This window comes from Macaca nemestrina, chromosome 17 (genome assembly GCF_043159975.1).
Source record: "Macaca nemestrina isolate mMacNem1 chromosome 17, mMacNem.hap1, whole genome shotgun sequence".
In the NCBI taxonomy this organism is placed as follows: domain Eukaryota; kingdom Metazoa; phylum Chordata; class Mammalia; order Primates; family Cercopithecidae; genus Macaca; species Macaca nemestrina.
In genome coordinates, this window is record NC_092141.1 from 13,432,146 (window position 1) to 13,456,160 (window position 24,015).

The following is a 24,015-nucleotide window of genomic DNA, read 5'->3' on the forward strand; positions in this document are numbered from 1 at the left end:
ATGACCTGAGCTTCCAGTTTTACTTCCAGCATCTGAAGAGTTCAGAAGTCATCACTCTTGTCCTCACAACAAGAAGAAAGCCGAACACATTAATAATCAATAATTTTTCTTGGACCGTATTGAGAATTGAAGTCCCAGGGCAAACCACCTTATAAAATCTGGAGAGGCTAGCAAATTCAGAGTCACAGCCAAGATATTTCTACTTAGAGCAACAGTCACTAAAGCCTTAAACGTAAATCTTTATCACTAAAGATATTCACATGACAGCGAGTATCTCCTAGGGCTGCACACTCATGGGTTTTACTTTCAGGAACCCCACCAGGTTCTTACAGTGAAGAACTAGGAAAGATCTCCTGGTTATTCGGGCAGGGGGAGGAAAAAGGTAATCTTTTGGAAATGCCTGGAGTATTCTCTATAATAAAGGACTACTCTCTAAGGGGCATGACTTTTCCAGGGCCTATGATAGCCAAGGAGAAGGTCACTAACCCACCTCTGGTCCTCTCTATCCTTCCTGTCTCACATAAGCAGAAAGAAGGAATGCTAGGAAACATTTGTGAAAGTCACATCCCAAGAGCACAGTTCTACTGAAATATTTAATCATAATATTTTAGAGTGCATTCACTACCCTACACTTTACTACCATATCAACAGGGCTCCAGTATAAAAACTGTATATCAGAGTTGTAAGAGGAGCAAGGTGAAGACTCTATTTAAGAAGGAGTTCCTAGGGAAGCCCAAAGACAATAGGGAAGACAAAAACTACAAAAACAGGGACACTAGAAGAATTTGAAGCTTCTGCCCACGTACATCTACAGCTAATGTTAAATAGCCCAGCACCTGGACAGATTAACATAAAAACTCGCATTAAAGGGCTTTTACCTCAGTTCATACAAGCAATACATAATTCCCAGCTTTCATTAAAAAATTATGAGGCAAAAAATAACACAGAGTGAAGACAGAAGGCAAGCATCAGGACCAGATTCTAATATGCACATATTTTAGAATTATCAGACTGGGAACTTAAAATAAATAAGGTAGTGGCTCAGATAAAAAAATGACAAGCTGCAAGAATGATTAATAAAGAGATTAAAACCCTAAGAATCAAAATAAAATGTTAGAAACCAAAACATAGTAACAGACATGGAGAATATCTTTGATGGTTTCATGAGTAGACTGCATGTGGCTGAGGAAAGAATCAGTGAGCTTGAAGATATGTCAATATCAGCGTTCTAAACTAAAATGCAAAGAGAGAAGAATTTTTTAAATACAGAAAAAATATCTGAGAAGTGTGGGACAATTTCAAAGGTATAAAATATACACAATGGCAACACTAAAAGAAAGAGATAACAGAGTAGAAAAATATTTGAAATAATAGTGGCTGAAAATTTTCCAAAAGTAATGACAAACACAAAACCACAGATCCCAGAAGTTCAGAGAATGCCAAGATAAATACCAAAAACTATGCCTACTAGGCACATTACATTCAACCCGAAAAAAACTAAAGATAGAGAAGATCTTGAAAAAAGCAGAGCTGCGATATGGGAATTTACCAACAGAAGATAAGTTATATAAGCTAGAAGAGAATAGAGTGGAATATGTAAAATGTTGGGAAAAGAACAGAACCCACCAACCTAGAATTCCATACACAGAGATTATTGTTTTTTAAATTTCTAATTTTTAAAATAAGAAAATAAGTGCTCCTTTTTCTCCACAACCTTGCCAGCATGTTATTTTTTGACTTTTTAATAATAGCCATTTTGACTGGTGTGAGATGGTATCTCACTGTGGTTTTGATTTGCATTTCTCTAATGATTTGTGATTTTGAGTTTTTAGAAATATGTTTGTTTGCTGCATGCATGTATGTCTTCTTTTGAAAAGTGTCTGTTTATGTCCTTTGCCCACATTTTAATAGGGTTGTTTGTTTTCTTCTTGTAAATTTCTTTAAATTCTTTTTAGATGCTGTATATTTGACCTTTGTCAGACGCATAGTTTGCAAAAAATGTTTTTCCATTCTGTATGTTGTTTACTTTGTTGATAGTTTCTTTTGCTGTGGAGAAGCTCTTTCATTTAATCAGATCCCATTTGGCAATTTTGGTTTTTGTTGCAATTGCTTTTGACTTCTTTATCATAAAATCTTCGCCGGTGTATTCCTTGGTATTTTATTTTTTTGTGGTAACTGTGAATGTGATTACATTCCTGATTTGACTCTTGGCTTGAGAACTTGTTGGTGTATAGGAATGCTAGTAATTTTTTGCACACTGATTTTGTATCCAAAGACTTTGCTGAAGTTGTCAGCTTAAGAAGCTTTGGGGCTGAGATTATGGGGTTTTCTAGATATAGGATCATGTCATCTTCAAGCAGGGATAGTGTGATGTCCTCTTGTCCTATTTGGATGCCTCTTTTTTTTTTTAATCTTTTGGTTGTCTTGTCTGAGACATCTCATATGTTGAATAGGAGTGGTGAGAGAGGGCATCCTTGTCTTGTGCTGGTTTTTAAGGTGAATGCTTCCAGCTTTTGCCTATTCAGTATGATGTTAACTGTGGATTTGTCATATATGGCTCTTATTATTTTGAGCTATGTTCCTTCAATACCTAGTTTATTGAGAGTTTTTAACATGAAGGAATGTTGAATTTTATTGAAAGTATTTTCTGCATCTATTGAGATAATCATGTGGTTTTTGTCTTTAGTTCTGTTTATGTGATGAATCACATGTATTGATTTGCATATGTTGAGCCAAACTTGGATCCCAGGGATAAAGCCTCCTTGATCATGTTGGATAAGCTTTTTGATGTGCTGCTGGATTCAGTTTGCCAGTATTTTGTTGAGGATTTTTGCATCAATGTTCATCCAAGATATTGGCCTGAAGTTTTCTTTTCTTTTTTTTTTTTTTTTTTTTTTTGTATCTCTGCCAGGAATAAAATGAATGCTTATACACTGTTGTTGGGAAGGTAGATTAATTCAACCATTGTGGAAGACAGTGTGGCAATTTCTCAAAGACCTAAAGACAGAAACACCATTTGGCCCAGCAATCCAATTACTAGTTATATACCCAAAGGAATGTAAATCATTCTATTAATAAAGACTCAAGCATGTACCACTATTCACGATAGTAAAGACATGGAATCAACCTAAATGCCCATCAATGATAGAGTAGATAAAGAAAATGTGGTACATACACACCATGGAATACTATGCAGCCATAAAAAAGAACAAGATCATGTCCTTTGCAGGGACATTATCCTTAGCAAACTAGTGCAGGAAGAGAAAACCAAATACTGCATGTTCTCACTTATAAGTGAGAGCTAAATGATGAGAACACATGGACACATAGAAGGGAGCAACACACACTGAGGCCTATTGGAGCAGAGAGGGTGGGAGGAGGGAAAGGATCAGTAAAAATAACAGTAATGGGTACAAAGCTTAATACCTGGGTGCTGAAATAATTTGTATAATAAACGCCCATGACACAAGTTTACCTATATAACAAACCTGCACATGTACCCCTGAGTGTAAAATACAAGTTAAAGAAAATTAGGATGAAATAAATACTTTCTTAGGCAAACAAAAACTGAGAATTTATCATTAATGGAACTTCCCTGCAGAAAATGCTACAGAAAGTCATTCAGGAAGGAGAAAAACTTTATAGGTTAGTAACTTGGATCTACATAAAGAAGGAAACAGCATCAGAGGATGCATAAATGAAGGTAAAACAGCATCTTTTACCTCTTAAGTTCCAAATAGACCTAAAATAACTTTATCTAAAGCAATGATAGTGACAGTGTATTGGGCAATTATAGCATATGAATAAATAAAATAAATGGCAGCATCTTGCCTGGGACAGGAAAGAAGAATTAAGAAAAGTCTGTTAAGGTAAATGCACTACATATAAAGTGGTAGAATATTATTTAAAGGTGAAATGATGCTAGTTGTAAATGTATTGCAAACTGTACGGCAAGAACTAATTTTTGTTAAAAGAAATTTAATTGATAGACTAAAGGAAGAGCTAAAATGGAATTATGCAAAATGTTTAATTAAAACCAGGGAAGACAGTAAGAGGAGGAAAAGAAGAAAAGAAACAACAAATACAATAAATAAAAAACTGTCACAAGCATGATGGATATTCATCCAAGTATTTCAATAATCACTTTAAATGTGAATGGTATGGATAAGCCAATTGAAAGACAGAGCTCTGCAGAGTAAATTTTTAAAAAAGAAGCTTAACTGTATGTTTACTCCAAGAAACTCACATTAAATATAAAGATAGACCAAAAGTAAAAAGAAGGAGTGACATATACTGTGGTAACACTAATCAAAAGAAAGCTGGAATTGCTATATTAATTTCAGGAAAAAATTATCAGGGATAAAGGGGATAATTACATCATAATAAAAGGGTAAAATTTCTCAAAAGATACAACAATCCTTAACCTAACAACAGAGCATCAAAATATGTGAAGCAAAAACTGATAGAACTGGAAGGAAAAAAATACATTACACCACTATTATTGTTGGAGACATCAATACCCCTTTTTCCATACTGATAGATGAAGGAGGCAGAAAATCAATGAGGATATGGTTGAACTGAATAGCTGTATCAATAAACTTGACCTAATGGGCATTTATAGAGAGCTCTATGCAACAACAGAAGAATACAAATTCTCAAGCTTATATGGAATATTCACAAAATTCTGTGCCACAAAACACAGTTTAACAAATTTAAAGTAATAGAAATCATACAAAGTAGTTTTTCAGACCACTACGGACTTAAAATAGAAATCAGTAACAGAAAGATAGTGGAAATATCTTAAATATGTGAACATTAACTTTTATCTCAGTTCATTTTCTGCTGCTATAACAGAATTACAACAGACTGGGTATAATTTATAAATAAGAGAAGCTTATTTGGCCTGTGGTTCTGGAACCTGGAGAGTCCAAGAGCATGGCATCAGCATCCAGTGCAGGTCAACCCACTGGAGAAAGGTGGAAGGCAAAAGGGCAAGAGAACACATGTAAGAGATCTCACTTTTGTAACAAAACTAGAGCAGAAGTCAATGAATTTAAAAGCACATAATAATAATAATGAAAATCAACAAAACCAAAAGCTAATTATTTGGAAAGACCAATAAAAATGGGAAAACTCTTGCCAGGATAGCCAAGGAGAAAAAAGATAAAAAACACAAATTACCAATAGCAGACATGAAAGAAAGATCATTGCCACTGATCACATAAACATCAAAAAGAATAATAAAGAAACAGTATGAAAAACTGCATTCCCACAAATTTGATAGTTTAGATAAAACGGATCAACTCTTTGAAAGACACAAATTATCAAAACTCAAAGAGAGGCAGATAATTTCAACAGGACTATATCTATTTTAGAATTAGTAAATAATCAATAACTATAAAAAGAGATCTCCAGACTCAGATGATTTTAGTGGTGAATTCTAGCAAACACTAAGGAAGAAATAATACCAATTTTCTACAATCTCTTCCAGCAAACAGAAAATTTAACACTTCCTAACTTATCCTATGAGGCCAACATATTACCATAACACTAAAACCAGATAAACTAATTATACGAAAGAAAAACCACAGACCAATATTTCTCATGAACATGTGGTAAATAGAATTATGCACCCTCTCACCCCTCACCCCCAATGGTATCCATATTCTAATCCCTGGAATCTGTTACCTTACATGACAAAAGGTACTTTGCAGATATTGTTAAGGCCCTTGAAATGGAATGACTATCCTGGATTAACTGAGTGGGACTAATGTAATTATAAGGATCTTTAAAAGAAGAAACGAGAGTGTCAGAGTCAGAGAGGAGACGTGATGACAGAAGCGGATGTTGGAGTAACCGTCTCGGAAGATGGAGGGTGGGGCCAGTAGCCAAGGAATACAGTAGGTCTGGAAAAGGCATGTAAGTAGGTTATCTCCTGAAAATTCCAGAAGGAATGAAGCTCTGCCAACATCTCAGTGTTAGCCTGTAACACCCACTTCACACTTCTGACTTCCAGAACTGTAAGGTAATAAATTTTTGCTGTCCTATGCCATTAAGTGTGTGATAACTTTTTATAGCAGAAAAAGAAACTTATACAACATAGATGCAAAAATCTTTAAGAAAAAATTAGCACAGCATGGTACTGGTACCAAAACAGAGATATAGACCAATGGAACAGAACAGAGTCCTCAGAAATAATACCACACATCTACAGCCATCTGATCTTTGACAAACCTGAGAGAAACAAGAAATGGGGAAAGGATTCCCTATTTAATAAATGGTGCTGGGAAAATTGGCTAGCCATAAGTAGAAAGCTGAAACTGGATCCTTTCCTTACTCCTTATACGAAAATTAATTCAAGATGGATTAGAGACTTAAATGTTAGACCTAATACCATAAAAATCCTAGAGGAAAACCTAGGTAGTACCATTCAGGACATAGGCATGGGAAAAGACTTCATGTCTAAAACACCAAAAGCAACGGCAGCAAAAGCCAAAATTGACAAATGGGATCTCATTAAACTAAAGAGCTTCTGCACAGCAAAAGAAACTACCATCAGAGTGAACAGGCAACCTACAGAATGGGAGAAAATTTTTGCAATCTACTCATCTGACAAAGGGCTAATATCCAGAACCTACAAAGAACTCCAACAAATTTACAAGAAAAAAACAAACAACCCCATCAAAAAGTGGGCAAAGGATATGAACAGACATTTCTCAAAAGAAGACATTCATACAGCCAACAGACACATGAAAAAATGCTCATCATCACTGGCCATCAGAGAAATGCAAATCAAAACCACAATGAGATACCATCTCACACCAGTTAGAATGGCAATCATTAAAAAGTCAGGAAACAACAGGTGCTGGAGAGGATGTGGAGAAATAGGAACACTTTTACACTGTTGGTGGGATTGTAAACTAGTTCAACCATTATGGAAAACAGTATGGCGATTCCTCAAGGATCTAGAACTAGATGTACCATATGACCCAGCCATCCCATTACTGGGTATATACCCAAAGGATTATAAATTATGCTGCTATAAAGACACATGCACACGTATGTTTATTGCGGCACTATTCACAATAGCAAAGACTTGGAATCAACCCAAATGTCCATCAGTGACAGACTGGATTAAGAAAATGTGGCACATATACACCATGGAATACTATGCAGCCATCAAAAAGGATGAGTTTGTGTCCTTTGTAGGGACATGGATGCAGCTGGAAACCATCATTCTTAGCAAACTATCACAAGAACAGAAAACCAAACACCGCACGTTCTCACTCATAGGTGGGAACTGAACAATGAGATCACTTGGACTCAGGAAGGGGAACATCACACACCGGGGCCTATCATGGGGTGGGGGGAGGGATTGCATTGGGAGTTATACCTGATGTAAATGACGAGTTGATGGGTGCAGCACACCAACGTGGCACAAGTATACATATGTAACAAACCTGCACGTTATGCACATGTACCCTACAACTTAAAGTATAATAATAATAAATAAATTAAAAAAAAAAAAAAAAGGAAAGAAAGAAGGGAGGGAAGAGAGTTCAAAAGCCAAAGCAACAAAATAGGTAAAAATGTTGTCAGCGCTGCAAAAGCCCCAGTGGTCACATAGCCTTTCTGACAATCTCAATATGTATCCTACAATAAGAATTTCAGAATATTATGACTTCAATATGTTTCAAAGTCAATCTGGTTTGCATGATAAGGCTCATTTCTCTTCAGCTCTTCTAATGTACATACTGTGCTTTCATGCTGTTTTTTTTTTTTCCTGCCTGTATATCTACATTTAACTCTTTACCTCCAAATAAAGAATGTCATCTCTGACCATAAAAAAAAAAAAAAAAAAGAAAAGAAAAAATTAGCAAACCGGATCAAAAAAATGTATATAGAAATTATACACCACGAGCAACTGGGCTTTATTCCAGGTATACAGGGCTGGCTCAACATTTAAAATGAATTAAAGTCATTCACAACATCACCAAGATAAATTAAAGTCATGACCACAACATCATCTGGTCATGTCAATTGATAGAGAAAAAGCATTTAACAAAATCCAATACCCATTCATAATAAAATTCTCAGCAAACAAGGAATAGAGGGGACTTCCTCTACTCTGTAAGGAATACTTACAAAAGTCCAACAGTTAACTTCATACTTCCTGGTGAGAGGCAGATGCTTCCCTACCAAGATCAGGAGCAAAGTAAAGATATTCCTTTGCAGCACTCCTATTCAACATACTACTGGTAATCTTCGTGCAATAAGACAAGAAAAGGAAATAAAACAAAAGATTAGAAAGGAAGAAATAGAACAGCCATTGTTCACAGATAATATTATTTTCTATGCATAAACTCTCTCCAAATTGACAAAAACAATCCCCCAAACCCTTCTGAAATTAACAAATAAACGTAGCGAAGTCATAGGACTCAAAGTTAATCTATGAAAGTCAATTATTATTGGAATTTGAAATAAAAATACCATTTACAATGGTATTTATATATATATTTTATATATATAAATTGTACTTTATTATAATTAACAATTTCTGCTCTGCAAAAAACAATGTTAAGAGAATAAAATGTAAGCCACAGATGGGAGAAAATGTTTGCACAACACATATCAGATAAAGTACTTGTATCTAATATGCAAAGAATGCATAAAACTGAACAATAGTAAAACAAAAAAATCTAATGACTAAACATGCAAAAGATCTGAACAGATACCTCACCAAAGAAGATGGTGACATATAAGTTTATGAAAAGATAATCAATATTATTTGTCATTAGGAGACCCCAAACTAAAACAATAATGAGATACTACTACCCACTAATTAAAATAGCTATACTTTAAAAAATGACAATACCAAATTCTGGAAAACATGTATACCAACATTGCCGGGTTAAATGCATAGTGATACAGCCATTTTGAAAGACAGATTGGCAGGGTTTTTTTTCACAGTTACAGTTTTGCCACAAAACTCAGCAATGTACTTAGATATTTGTAGCAGCTTTATTCATCATCACCACAAAATGGAGGCAACCAAGATGTCCTTCAATAGGTAAATGACTAAATAAACATTTGTACATTCATACAACAGAATATTATTTGGAATTTTCAACATTAAAAAGAAATGATCTAGCCATGAAAACACATTGAGGAATCTTAAACACATATTACTAAGTGAAAAAAGGCAGTCTGAAAGGGATACACTTTACATAATTTCAACTCTATGACATACTGGAAAATACAAAACTAGGGAAAAGACCAGTGGTTGCCACATGTTTGGGGGAAAGTGGGGAGGATTGAACGGGTAAAACCTAGATAATTTTTTAGAGTGATGAAACCCTTTAGTTTGATACTATAATGGTGGATACAGACAGAATGCATTTGACAAAACCATAGAAGGTTATAGTAGAGTAAACTTTGATGTGTGCAAATTAAACAAAATCAATCCAACCTCAGTGACGTTTATGACAGGAAAAGTTCAGACCTAAGTAACTCTGAAAATGGGTGGATTCTACAATTCTAAAGGTAAAAGGAACTGCACAAAAGGACTATACCTTAGTTGATAAAGTTGCTTCCCATGGGTGTAGAGTTAACAATTCGGATACTGTATATGTATACTGGAATTGAACAATTAAGTAACTGGATGGCAGATAGTGGAAAACAGGTTTCTTACTATGGGAATGGTAGTTTACAGATAAGCAAGGAGGGAGTTAGAATAATCCATATGGTAGTGAATTATAGCTGGAGACATCAGTACGAATTCATATTTAGCTTAATATAGACCCAGATGGTTACTTATAGAAATATTTATAGATGTGTGCATAAATATGTAACAGTATACACACATATATTTCTTTGCTCTGCCAGCTTAGAGAGCCTGGAAGCAGTAATACCCCAGTAGTAAGGAATACACCTTCCTCAGATCTTATTTTCAAATACTACCTTCAATAAAAGAGGCAAGGCTCTTTGGATAAATGGCTGATTTTAGGATCAGGTCAGGAAATATACAAGATGAGCCTGGAGTAGCTTGTCATGATAGAAAGTAAGGAGGTGCTCAAAAACCAAAAAAAAAAAAAAAAAAAAAAAAAAAAAAAAATTCCAAACAAAACCACAACAAACACACATTGATGGGGTTATGTCAAAGGTACACAGAAGCCAACAGAAAGCACTCCTATGGCCAAGGCTGGAATAATTTGACTGAAGTAAAAAAGTAATATTGGATTATAACTCAAATTATAAAATGAATATCAGTGAGTCCAAACTGATATAAGGAAATGATTGATTAATGGGGGAAAGAGGCAAATCTCTCAGCAGACATAGTCTAAATAACTTATATGGATGTTCTACTTTCATGGAGGTGGATCGTGAGTCCCCATTCCTTAAATGTGGGCTGTGCATAGTACAGTATGAAAAGGGGGAAAAAGAGTAACGTTACCACAGGAAAATCTGACAAACCTTACCCTAGCCAGGTGATAAAGGTCAACATCCATAGTGATGTCTTGTTGATAGTATTTACCCTTGGTAGGAAGTGATGAGAATGATGCTTTACTTCTGCGATCTTCTTCCCCTAACCCCATAACCTCAGTCTACACATGAGAAAAAAATTAGGCACCTTGTAAGAGAAGGACATCCTACAAAATCAGACCAATACTCCTCAAAACTGTCAAGGTCATTAAACACAAGGAAGTTTGAGAAACTGTCACAATCAAAGAGAGTCTAAGAAGACATGACAAGTGGCACACTGGATGGGGTCCTGGAACAGAAAAAGGACATTGGGTGGAAGCTAAGGACATCTGAATAAGTATGGTTCATTCATTGTAATAAGTGTGCCATTGTAACAAATGTAACAAAAAGATTGAAAAATATTAATAACAGAGGAGGCTGAGTGCCAGGTTTATGGCAACTCTGTAAAATATCTTACAAATCGTTCTGTACACCATCTTATAAATTATTCTGTGTATCTACACATGTTCTAAAACATGAAGTCTAAGTTTAAAAAATTACCCTCAGAACCATGAAAGCAGTATCTTTTAGTAGCCAGTGGTGTTCATGAGAAATCAGACTGTTGCTCCTTTTGGGAGATAAGAATTTTTCTCCCTTTCTCTTCTGGAAGTTTTCAGACGTTATTTATTTTGTTAAATCCATGCCGTTCTTAAGTTTCCTGACACCGTTTAAGATGTGGTCTTCTGTCATTTATCTTAATCTTCACACTATACTCTTTTGATGCTGAATAATTTTGTATTTTTTTCTGGAGTTTCTTTTATTGCACATTTGATCATTTTCTTTTCCTTTTCTTTTCTTTCTTTTTCCTGCCTTCCTCCCTTTCTCTCTTTTTTCTTTCTCTCTTTTTCTTTTTCTTTTTTTCTTTCTTTCCTTTCTTTCTCTTTCTCTTTTTCTCTTTCTTTTCTTTCTCTTTTTCTCTCTCCTTTTTCTTTTCTTTTCTTTCCTTTTTTCTTTTTTTTTCTTTCTTGCCCAGACTGGGATGCAGTGGTATAATACCGGCTCACTGCAACCTCCACTTCCCAGGTTCAAGCAATTCTGGTGCCTCAGCGTCTTTAGTAGCTGGGATTACAGGCGTGTACCACCATGCCTGGCTAATTTTTGTACTTTTAGTAGAGATGGGGTCTTCCATGTTGGCCAAGATGGTCTCAAACTCCTGTCCTCAGGTGATCTGCCTGCCTCAGCCTCCTAAAGTGCTTGGATTATAGGCGCGAGCCATTATACCTGGCCTCCATTTTCTGATCTCTTTTCTAGTTACTTCTTTTACTAAGATGTTTGACTGCCTGGAACTAACTCTTACTTGCCTTCTTCATTCTATTTACTTCTATAATTCTGATCAACGTTTTAGGAGACGTACCCTAACTCTATCTTGCAATCATTCTACTGATATTTTATTTTTAATTTCTAATAACTCTTTTATATATTTTTATTTTTCACCTTCTAGTACCCTATTTTTCCTTTTATAAAGTTTTTTTTTTCTTCTTTTAACTTTTATTGTACGTTCAGGGGTTTGTTATACGGGCAAATTCATGTCATGGGAGTTTGTTGTACAGCCTATTTCATCATCCAGGTATTAAGGCTAGTAACAAAACAGTTATTTTTTTCTGATACTCTCCCTCCTCCCGTCCTCCACCCTCAAGTAGGTCCAGGTGCCTGTTGTTCCCCTCTTTGTGTCCATGTGTTCCCATCATTTAGCTCCCATTTGTAAGTGAGAACATGTGGTATTTGGTTTTCTGTTTCTGTATTAATTTGCCAACAATGACGGCCTCCAGTTCCTTTCATGTTCCTGCAAAGGACGTGATCTTGTTTTTTTTTTTATGGTTGCATAGTATTCCATGGTGTGTATGTACCACATTTTCTTTTTCCAGGCTACCACTGAAGGGCATTTAGGGTGATTCCATGTCTTTGCTATTGTGAATCAGCATTGTATTTTTAATAGATTCATTTCCTCTCAAATTTTATTGAGGCTAAGACATATAACAATCTTATTTGTTATTATTTTACCTGATTTTGGGGGTTATTTCTGCTCATTTATGTGGTCTTTCTTTTTTCCACGCTGCTGGTTTTTATCATATACCTTATACTTCTTGGTTTCCTTTTTATATATAAGAATTAGGAAGCATGCTGATAGTTGTATGGAGTTGATGTAAAGTTTCTGTGTACATTTATAGGTAGGTCTGTCTTGCTGCTGGGCTTCTGGGAAGAGGGAGGCTGGTTTCCCTTCAAGGTGGCCTAAAGTAACAGAACTTACTGCCTATGAAGTTAAGGTTATTCAAGTGCAGAACCATAAGGGCTTTACTCAGTACCACGAGCAACTCGTAATAGAAACTCTTCCTGGGAAATTTGTTTAACTTACTTAGAGGAGGGATTTTTATAGTTTTTACTTTTGGAGGAAACAATAGACTTCCCAGGCTCAGGGTGAAGGCAAAGTAGATGGCACTGCCACTCATGGTTCCCTTCAAATAATTACCTTCTTCCCCGTTCCTTTCTTCCAGGCTTCACTCACCTTTTGTGCCTGTCATCTCCAATCTAGGATCACTTATAAAAGGGAGCTGGGGACCAGGCATGGTGGCTCATGCCTGTAATCCCAGCATTTTGGGAGGCCAAGGCAGGTGAATCACCTGAGATCGCGAGTTCGAGACCAGCCTGACCAATATAGAGAAGCCCTGTCTCTACTAAAAATACAAAATTAGCCGGACGCGAAGGCGCATGCCTGTAATCCCAGCTACTTGGGAGGCTGAGGCAGGAGAATCGCTTGAACCCGGGAGGTGGAGTTTGAGGTGAGCTGAGATCATGCCATTGCACTCCAGCCTGGGCAACAAGAGCAAAACTCTGTCTCAAAAAAAAAAAAAAAAAAAAGAAAAGAAAAAAGAAGAAAAAAGGGAGCGAAATGATGGGAACACACGAACACAAAGAGGGGAACAACAGGCACTGGGCCTACTTGAGGGTAGAGGGCGGGAGGAGGGAGGTGATCAGAAAAAATAACTATTTTGGTACTAGGCTTCGTACCTGGATGATGAAATAATCTGTACAACAAACCTCCATGACATGTATTTACCTATATAATAAATCCCTGAATGTAAAAATTAAAAAAAAATAAAAAAGAAAAGTAACCAAAGAAAAAACTAGGCTGCTAAAAAGTGAAAAATAAAAATCATGGGTCCTCATGGATCTACCTGGAGGTGTCTCCTGCCAGGATGCCCAGTTCTCTCCTCTATTTCACTCCGTATACACTCCCATCTGCCTCTGACATCCAAAATATTCTGGAATTGCTTGTCCGCTGGCATCAGCCATTCCCCTTCCTATGTGGCCATGGGTTTATTTCCTTGCATAATGACACCGACATTTTCCTGAAGGTTGGAAGAGAAGGGGAAGAGGAGGCATGTGATGGACCCGCCATCTTGAATGGAAGGCCTCAAATTACTTCTCCAATAAAAAGACTTCAAAAATCAATAATAAACTGGTGAATTACTAAATATAACACACATTGATTTAAGTTGCTTTTGTCTTCCAATTTATAAACAGATGGGAAGGTTATCCAGGATTGCATTTTATATTTATATGTCTCCTCATATTTTATAGGACTGAAGGGGCCCTTGGAGACCATTCCGCCTGTATCCATGAGGAGACCAGAGCCCTGAGCAGTGAGCTCTTAACTGACTGTGGAGAAGCCCTTCGGTTCTGGAGTAAGATCCGTCCCATTTGAATTGTAGCTTTTATGCTGACTGCGAGATTTTGAGCAAGTACTGATTTCTCTAAGAGCCATTATCTAATCTATAAAATGACATATTAATGGAACATGCATAATAGAATTATTATGAGAATAGAATAAGATTACGCATGTAAAGTGTTCAGTACCATGTTGCACCTAATACATACTGCTGTTATCATTAATTATTATTACCAAGCAGGTTTAAACTGCTAGTGTACCCAATTTGTTTTTATGGTAAATGATCATCTAATTTGTTATCTGTTCACTTTGTGACATTATAAGTGATACAAGTTGTATAAGGGAAACGAGAAAAGAAATTTAATTTTGTTAGGAAGAAAGATTAAGAGAAAAGATTACTGCTACAATGAGGCAAATAGAACAAAAAAGGAAGAAGCTGGGAGCAGAGTCCATGTGAGCAGTCCTCACAATCTCTATGTGTTTGTTTGTTTCGCCTAAGCATTTTGTTGCCTTTGTAAATGCCAATTATTAAGAACAACTTTCAAATGTTTGACAATAGCAGAACTCGGAATTAAGATTAGAAGAAACTAGATGGATGCAGACACAGTGTTTTAGAGCAATTGGATGGAAGAAAGAGAAATATTAGGAAGCATTTCACTTTTCAACATGGGACTCGGTCATAGTGTAATTATACAAACAGCCTTCTGAGCACAGAAAGCAAAACAAACCAAACTTCTGAGTGGGAAACAAAAAGAAGCCTTAGGACAACCATAAATGAGATAATGCAATGGAAAGAGAGAAGAAGCCGTTGGAGCCAAGATGGAGAGCGGGGTCTTGGGACTTGACACATTTAACCTCAATGTCCAAACGCAAAGATCAGTTCTATACTTATGATTCAGGGGCTCTCATATCATATAGTTATAATTCAGATTCCCTCTTCTCAGTGTTGTATTCATTTTACAGGGTCTCCCTGCTGACTCTCTGTTTTTCCCATTTGTTTGACCAACACAGGCAGGGTATGAGTAAGCTCCTCCTGGCGTACATTGTCCCATTTACTGGGTCAGTGTTTATATTCACAACACACTGCCCTATATGAGGTGCTCTTTCGGTTAACCCCACACAGCTGCTAATTAGCAGGTCACTTGCGGGTTAGAGGTGCGCTTGTGTTGTGCTTCTTGGCTGGCTGTTGTGTTATTATAACAACTGTAAATGCCATATGCAGCTGCCATACGGGCTGTGCTCAGAAGGCTGTTTGTATAATTACAGGCATTAGCCAGAGATGGAGCCTGCCAGCTGACATTCAGGAGGCAATAATAACTTAATTTCCCTCACAGCAAATTGGCTGTCTAATAGGGAATTTAGTTATTCTCCAGACTTAGGGATGGCTTGAGAATTCCAGCGAGCACATTTTAGTCCAGTTATTATGATCAGGGGCAGGGTAAGCACACTCAGAACCAAGTCAGTTTCCTGCCCTAAGATCCACTAAGAGGTGCAGTCACTTCATATGATATCATAACTCTTCATTTCCAAAGGAAAATCATATATGTATGTAAATAAATAAATATATATATATATATAACATACTTCAAAGAATACGTAAGCATTCCAAAGATGACGTATCTAAATATACAGATGTGTGTTTGTGTGTGTGTGTGTGTGTGTGTATACAGTTGTCCCTTGGTATCCAGGGGGAATTGATTCCAGGACCTCCCCTGGATACCAGAAATCAGTGGATGCTCCTCAAGTCTCTTACACACAATGTTGTAGTATTTGCATGTAACCTTTGCATGTGCTCCCTAACACTTTAAATCACCTCTAGATTACTTATAATAGCTAATACAATGTAAATGCTATGTAAATAGCTGCTGTGCTGTATTGTTTAGGGAATCATGACAAGAAAAGGAAGACTGTACTATTTTTTGGCTACAGAAATAATTTTTTTTGGAATATTTTCAATCCGTCATTGATCGAATTCCTGGATGTAGAATGCGTGGATATGAAGGGCCAACTGTGTGTGTGTGTGTGTGTGTGTGTGTGTGTGTGTGGTATTCAGGGAAATACACTTCATTTGGCTTCAGTGAGGGATTTGTCACCATAAGAACAACTTTAAAGGCGCCATGAAAGATTGTTGCCCACCGAATGTCTTAGTAGTGGGCACAGTTCAGAAAATTCTATCAGTGTTTGGAACTGAATCAATTTGAAATTCATCTGGGAGCATACTGCGACTGGAGCTGCACTGTGTCTTCGCTCATGTTTTCTCTCAGACAAAATATTTTCCCTTCCATTCTCCATCCAACAAACACTAGTGAAAATTCCATTTCCTCTGTGACAGCTTTCTTTCTCCTCCTCTTTCTACCTCCAGAGAGATAAAAAGATCACATGATCTCTTTCTGTTTGGTATTTTTTAGTACAATCATTAAAACATTTTACGTCCCTTATATTATAATTATTTGTGCCCAGATCTGTCCCCGCGTGTTGACCGGGAGACTTTTCTAACAGCATCTGTTTCTTATCCATCTTTATAACACCTATGGTGCTTTTCCCCAGCAGGTGCTAAAAGCAATCGTTAAAATGATTTAAATATGTATACATATGTATATATATAATATATAATGATAATCATTCTGCATTTTAAAATTTGCATAGAATTTCAATTACATGGCAAGGACAGAAATTGTTTTAAAAAGTATAATTTGGATTTATTTAAAAATAAAACCTACTTTTTGTGCAATATGTATAAATATATTTTATTAAATATGTATATGTTATATAATATTAATATTTCATGTAATGTTTGTATGTATATATTTATACATATATTTATACCTATGCACATTCCTAATCGTATTTATTCATATCCGTATCTACGATTTGGCTATTCTGTGCAATTTAAATAAGATTATAAAACTTTTAATGATCTAAAAAGATGTGATATCCTCTGAAATGACAAAAGAAAGTTACAAAGCATTACACGCACTATGAATACAGCTTTGTATTAAAATAATCTAGTAATTAATGTTTGTGCACCAAAAGTCTAGAAAGATAAGCATAAATGATAATATTGAGTGTTTCTATGTGGTAGGATTTAAATTGCTTTTTATTTTGCTAACTGTATTTTGTAAAGTGTTTACAATGTGTATATAATGCTTTTGTATTCAGAAAGAAATTACTATTGATATATAATTTGATTAATATAGTCCCAAAATTCCATATGAAGAAAAATTTTAGCATGTCTAAATTCTCTTTAAAATTATGCCCAGATCATAAGTGTTAGTTTTCTATGGTTAATGAACAGGCTTAATTTATTTTCTATATATTAATATCTCAGGGTTGAGACAGGTGGTGTGTTTCAGAGCTCACAGGTGCAACAGGGGGTGGGGGCAGGAAGTCAATATATTTTGAAGAGAAAATGCCGGCACTGGAGTTAGAGTAATATTAAATGAAGCACAGGCTTTGTGTGTTTAGCTATTCATTTATTTCTTGTTTATTTTGTAAGAGGGTCAAACTTAGATTACATAGTGTCAAAGGAACAATCAGCTAAAGCTTGGTGAGCTTATACCACATTTCAGACAGTGCTGTTCATACTGAAACCAGGTCTCTTTTAATCTTTATAGCTACTCTTTAAAGTAGGCTTTTACAAAATAATTGTGTCCATTTTACAGAAGAGAAAATTTAGGCCAAAATTAGACAGTTTTCTCATGTCATAATTGTGGACCTAGAACTCAAAACCAGTCTGTCTGACTCTATAGCCCAGGCTATGTTTGCCTTCCAAATGGCAAATATTGGTGAGCAAAGAGGGCTTCAGTGTGTTTTGATGTTGTGGTTCTTTATGTTTTGCTCTCAGGTTGATTTTATATATTATGTCATGAGCAAAGGCTGTACTGAGTGCAGTGGATGTGGCTGGTGCCCTTACCCACATCCTCTTCTCAGGGCCAGTGGTACTCAGGGGAATCACCTGGTCAGGAGATTGCACCCTCCCTCCTCATCCCGGTGGCAGAGAAGGAAGGCAACCAGAGGCAAATGATTGACATGGGAGCATGAGGTGGGCACTTACTAAGTTCTTATATTGTTTTAATGGTGTTTTGAGCTGATTCTCTAGTATGTTTCAAGAGTACAATCATATCATATACTACGAGTGACAAGTTTACCTCCTCTTTCCCAATGCTTTCACCTCTAATTTCTTACAGTTGGTTAATAATATTGGCTGGTGCCTCCAGAATGGGGAAGAAAACAAATGTCCATGATCACTATTGATGAACATTCTTCAATTGTCCCTGATTTCCATAGAAATCCTTCAAGTATTTTTTAATGAGGTAGGAGGCTGGCTTCTGGATTGAGTATTTTTGCATTTATGCACCTCTTTGTTTTATTAATTTATTAAAACAACAGAATTGTTAAATTGCAAAGATAGAGGAATCAACTCATTGTAAAAGTTGGTTAAAAAAAAAGGAAGAGAATCAACCATTTATTCTGTGTTTCCCTATTTGATCTGTGCCATGGGTTGCTAATTAGCAGGTGAGAGAAAACATCTCTTTTCAGAGTATTTCAACTGATTCATGAGAAAAAGAAATGAGAGAATTAGATTATTGGTATTTTGCAATCTCCAATGAATTAATGGATCTAAGCATTGGGCATCAATGACTGAACATTGTAAGGAAACAAACAACTAAATATTACATGTCTTCTAATGAGAGACCACAGTGCCACCTTTATCTTGTGGAAGTGTAAAACCCAAGTCTGATCAAGCCTTTAGATCTAGATGCTAACATGCAGGAAATACAGAGGACAGAGGGCTATATTAAATTGCACCATGAGTGTGCAATCTGTAAAATTCAGGCTGTGGGAATATTCACGCATCAAAGGCTTATGTTTCTCAACAGATAAATTGTAAGAAAAATAAAAGAATAAAAGGGGAACTTATCGATTAAAAGAAACTTAACAGGGATATCACGTTTTTTTAAGTTCACAAGTATGGTAAAATATATAGATATACACTTGATAATAAAGCAATACAGAAGTGCAAGGAGGAATTACTCTAAAGGTTAGGACGGTGATACTTTTATAGGGAGGGATAGGCTTATAATTGAGATAGAACACATGGATTTGTGAATTTGTAGAGGACTTGGTCTGGTGAATATTCAAAGCAGCCAGCTTTACAAAGCTAAGATTACCAGGAAGACAGTTATTTAGGAAGCAAAGTAGATGCATCATTGGCACAGCAGGTTGCTGGCAAACCAGTCTTCTGATAAAGCAAGACCTGATTTGTAGCATTTTGCTCATTTTTATGGTGTAAACACTCCAACCATGGCCATTTTCAAGCTACCAAGGAGATGTCACTAAACATGGAGATAGAAGGTGTGTTTATATATTCATCCATCTGACATTTCACTGGCTTGTGAAAGCCACTTCCAGGAGACTGCTGAGAAAATGGTCACCGAAGACAAAGCCCATGATCTTCCACATTTGCCCTTGTGGGGTTTATCGAAATGTGTTTTTATGAACATAAACTTTGCTCTGTTTTGATCAAAGCTCAACCTAAGATAAACGACCTTTGTAAGAATCAAGTCAGGAGATCAGCGGACGCTTGATCCTTTGCTTCCTTTCTCCTTTGCATTAAGAGATGTCAACCCTTCTACTGGAAGAGGGGCAAGAGTATTTCTGAACCCTGATCTTACGTTGTAATGAAAAACTTCTTAGAAGAAAATGTAGAGGGTGAAGCTGAGCGGGTAAATAATTTAGAATGCCTGAGTTATGGAAGGGAATGGAGAGAGAAGGCTAGGAAGTGAGATGCTGGTGACTTGAGGGATTAAATATATCTGCCTCTGGGTGGAAAATAGAAGGAATGCAGCAAAACTCCAAATGTCTGTATGTGCTACCCTGTGGATTAAGTCAACGTATACCTTTCAGGGAAATCAAATTTAATGGCTTAATGACTTTTGAAAACTGATTTAGAAGACATGAAATATTAATATAGCCTACCCTGCAGGTCTCCAGGCTTTCAGGGCAGTGAGAAAGCTCATGAAGCAAAGTTTCTCTAGAATTGCTGTATTGCTGTTTCCAAGGTCACCAGAAGCTGGGAATCTGGCTCTGCCTCTGAATTATTTAAAATCCAGCTTCCTGGGCCCCACTCCAGAACTACCGGATCAAAGGATTTTCGGAGCGGGACCTGAAAATACCTATTTTCCAAAAAACCTCTCCCATGGGTTCTTAGATGAGCAGTTCAAAAACTGGCATTTTGGAAAGCAAAGAAAGTGGTAAAACCCTTAGAACATTAAATTTAACAGAGTTTAACTGAGTGAAAAATCATTCACAAATCGGGCAGTCTCTGAAGCGGAATAGATTCAGAGAGGCTTCAATCCTGCTGTGTGGTTGGAAATTTACGGACAGAAACAGCCAGATTGGTTGCAGCTCAGCGTTTGCCTTATTTGTTACAGGGTTTGAACAGTTGGCTGCCTGTGATTGGCCAAAACTCAGTGATTGGCACAAGAGTAAGTTACAGTCGGTTTACACGTCCAGTTAGGTTAGTGTTCAGTATGTACAGGTAAACTTTTAGGCTGGGCATAAAATATAGAAAGAGGCAGCTTTGGACTAACTTAGTAGAAGTACTAACAGCTCATAGAAACATATTTTGGGGCAGAAAACATGGCAGGAAGGAGGAAGGACTGGAGTGAAAAAAAGAAGACAAAAGGAACAACTATTTGCCATAAAGCTCAAAATGTGGTCCAGGGACTCAGCCGCCTCTGGCACCCGTTCCCACGCGGACGACATCTCTTTGTCTCTGGTCTGCTCCATTCTAACTTCACGTTGAGTTTCTCTAACCACATATATGCAAATCTAAGATAAATATTTCTAGCATGACCCTGCTACCACTCCTGGTCCCTGGCACTTTCACAGGGGATAAGCGATTTAAAGCAGCCATTAATCTTGAATTATGGACCGTCAGACACAGCATGCACAGGGGCAGCGGGGGTCGCGGACTTGACTCAGGGACTCTCTGAGATGGTAAAATCACACCTCATAAATGCCTTTCTGTGAACAAAATGTGCCTTTCCTAACACTAAGGAAAATCAGGTAAGGAGTGAGAACAACACAGTGAAGAAACTATTTCTCTCAGTTTCCATTAGACCGAAGTTTCACCTTGTTCATTTCACTGAAGGAAATGCAGTGTGTTAAGTCTCCAGTCCCGTTCCTTGCAGACAGTAAACCCTTGGTACAGGAGAATCGCCTTCCCATTCTCTGTGAATCCAGTGGACCCTCAGAAAACATGAACAGTCTGCAGCTGCTTCAAGAACAAGATCCGGGAATATAATTATGCAATATACTTCAGTACTTGAATTTTGCTTCTGAGTCAAGGGGGGGACTGTGGAGTTGAGTCCCTAAGTTCAATAACTGTGGATGATTTCAACTGAAGTACTGGAATAAGCGCAGGGTTTTCACACTGGCCTCTGTTTTCACATCATTGGAAAACACTGTGAAGAGTTGTGGTTAAGAGCACAGGGGCCGGGCGCGGTGGCTCAAGCCTGTAATCCCAGCACTTTAGGAGGCCGAGGCGGGTGGATCACGAGGTCAGGAGATCGAGACTATCCTGGCTAACATGGTGAAACCCCGTCTCTACTAAAAATACAAAAAACTAGCCGGGCGTGGTGGCGGGCGCCTGTAGTCTCAGCTACTTGGGAGGCTGAGGCGGGAGAATGGCGTGAACCCGGGAGGCGGAGCTTGCAGTGAGCCGAGATCACACCACTGCACTCCAGCCTGGGAGACACAGCGAGACTCCGTCTCAAAAAAAAAAAAAAAAAAAGAGCACAGGTTTTGGAATTAGAAGGTGCTGAATTTGAATCTTGACCCTTTATGATCTTAGTTACCTTTTTTAGCCTTTCTGAGACTTTCTTGCTTGTAAGATGGGTATGTGTAAATATGTGCACTCTTGTGTATACATTGGTAATCATATATAACAATATATTCATACATATGTATACATTTGCTTCATGGAGCTGTCATAAGCAATTACATCATGGACATAAAGAACAGAATTCTTTGTACTTTTCCTCAGTAACAGTAATTGCTGTTTACATGTTATTACCTTCTAAATGTGCTCTCAGTACTCCACCATATATAAACTAGAAGGCAGAAAAATCTATCCTTATCATCTTGTTTTGAAATCCAGGTGATTAGAGGCTGTTAGTCGCAAATTGATGGTATCATTCTTTGCAGTATCATATACTACTATACTATTCTCTCTTCAAAATTATGTTCTTGTATTATTTACACATTTGGCCAATTACTGTGTCTTTGTGAGCGTGTGTGTGTGTGTGTGTATATGTGTGTGTGTGTGTTACATGAATAACTGAGAGGTTTGAATTTCTGTGTCCCGTATCTGTAAGGGGAAAACATCGCAGACAGCCTGTCATTTTAACAAATCTCCCTGGTGATTTTTTTAATACACTGAAGTTCCAGAGTCTTTCTGAATTCTCTTCTCTTATGTATTCATTCATCTGACAACTATAAACTGAGTGCCAACTTTGTCCCAAGAGTCAAAAGGGTTTAAATATTGCCGAGAGAGTCTAAGTTCACTTAGGCTATTCTCTAACCCTCAGAAACCTTGACTTTATCGCTCAGGAGATGAGAACACTTCCTTCACCCTGGGACCACAGTAGCATTCTCTTTGGCAGGCACATATGAAACCATGACAGCATGAAAGGACTGATGTCTGCCTGAAACAATGACTGTTTCAGTGTGGATAGACATTAAGGTGTGCTGGACCAGGCCTCAGGGAGGAACAGGGTCCTGAGAAATGAGCCTGGAAAAGGTGGGTAGAGGGCAGATTGTAAATAACCGTTCTGATTTAGACAGTGCCACCGCGTGTCTGGCACTTTGCTTTACAAATGTTATTTTATTTAATCAGCATAACATATAGGTGTTATTATAACCTGACATTAGCACATCAAGCATCTACTTTTAACTCCAGCCAGGGCAAAGACACTTGGAAAACAGAAGCATTCCAATCAGGCAGCCACGCTGGGCAGCAGAAAACTGTGCAAAGCAAAACGGAGATCCAAAGTCTGAAGTGTCAATTATATTTCTAACAATTGCATATGGACTTCATTAGCCGGCTAAATGGTACCTATTTTAGCATCCCGCCAGCTGGAGGGATTTCCAGTAGGAAACGTGAGAAGGGAATAAGTCTAGGAATCTCAGGTTCCCCAGGGCCTTTTGGAATTCATACAGATGAAGCAAGATAAGGTCAGCTCTAACCTCCCTTCCCTTCTTCCTGCACCCTCTTCGTAGTTAGCTCATGAATGAATAAGAGCAGAGCACCTGTATCTGTCTCTAGGAAGCCGGGGCTGCTTTGCTCACATCCCTTTGGGCCTCTGAGGCTGAGTTCCCCTCAGGGATGGTAGGCAGAAGCAGAAAGAATCCATTCAGCGCCAGCTCTCTGTGGGAAACTTGTATCTCTTTGACATGAGGATTCTTTATTATATGCTTCCTATTACATCTTTAGCGGAGCTTTGTGTTGGCTTTTCCCATAGGTTAAATATAATGATGGGTAACCTAATCCTGAAGGTAACAGAATAATCTTAGAGGACACAAGGCTCTATTTAATTCTTGCCAAATGACAGAATATACCCAGGCTTTGAACAGGCCCCTGCAGAACTCCAGTAAGTTTTTGTGTCTTGCCGAGCTTGGAGCCAGCGTCTTCCCTTTCTATTCTTTTTCCCACTCCCAGGCAGGATCTGATTTCACACCAATTGGTCTGTAAGAGGATAATGGTATCACAATTCAAGACAGGCAACCATGGAGAATTGTTTTATATGCTTCTGATACTCAAG

General features: G+C 37.4%; 1 long non-coding RNA gene across 2 annotated transcripts in view; it reads left to right on the forward strand.

Annotated features, from left to right (window-relative positions):
* The window catches only part of LOC105473541 (uncharacterized), a 243,729-nt gene that overhangs the window by 190,787 nt on the left and 28,927 nt on the right, over positions 1-24,015 (forward strand). The window contains exons 4-6 of one of the 2 annotated variants that reach the window (XR_011615397.1): positions 14,101-14,204; positions 18,033-18,230; positions 18,376-20,918. This is a non-coding gene — a long non-coding RNA (uncharacterized lncRNA). Of the gene's footprint in view, positions 1-14,100; positions 14,205-18,032; positions 18,231-18,375; positions 20,919-24,015 lie in introns of those variants that run through there. The other variant, XR_011615396.1, reaches the window with a different exon arrangement.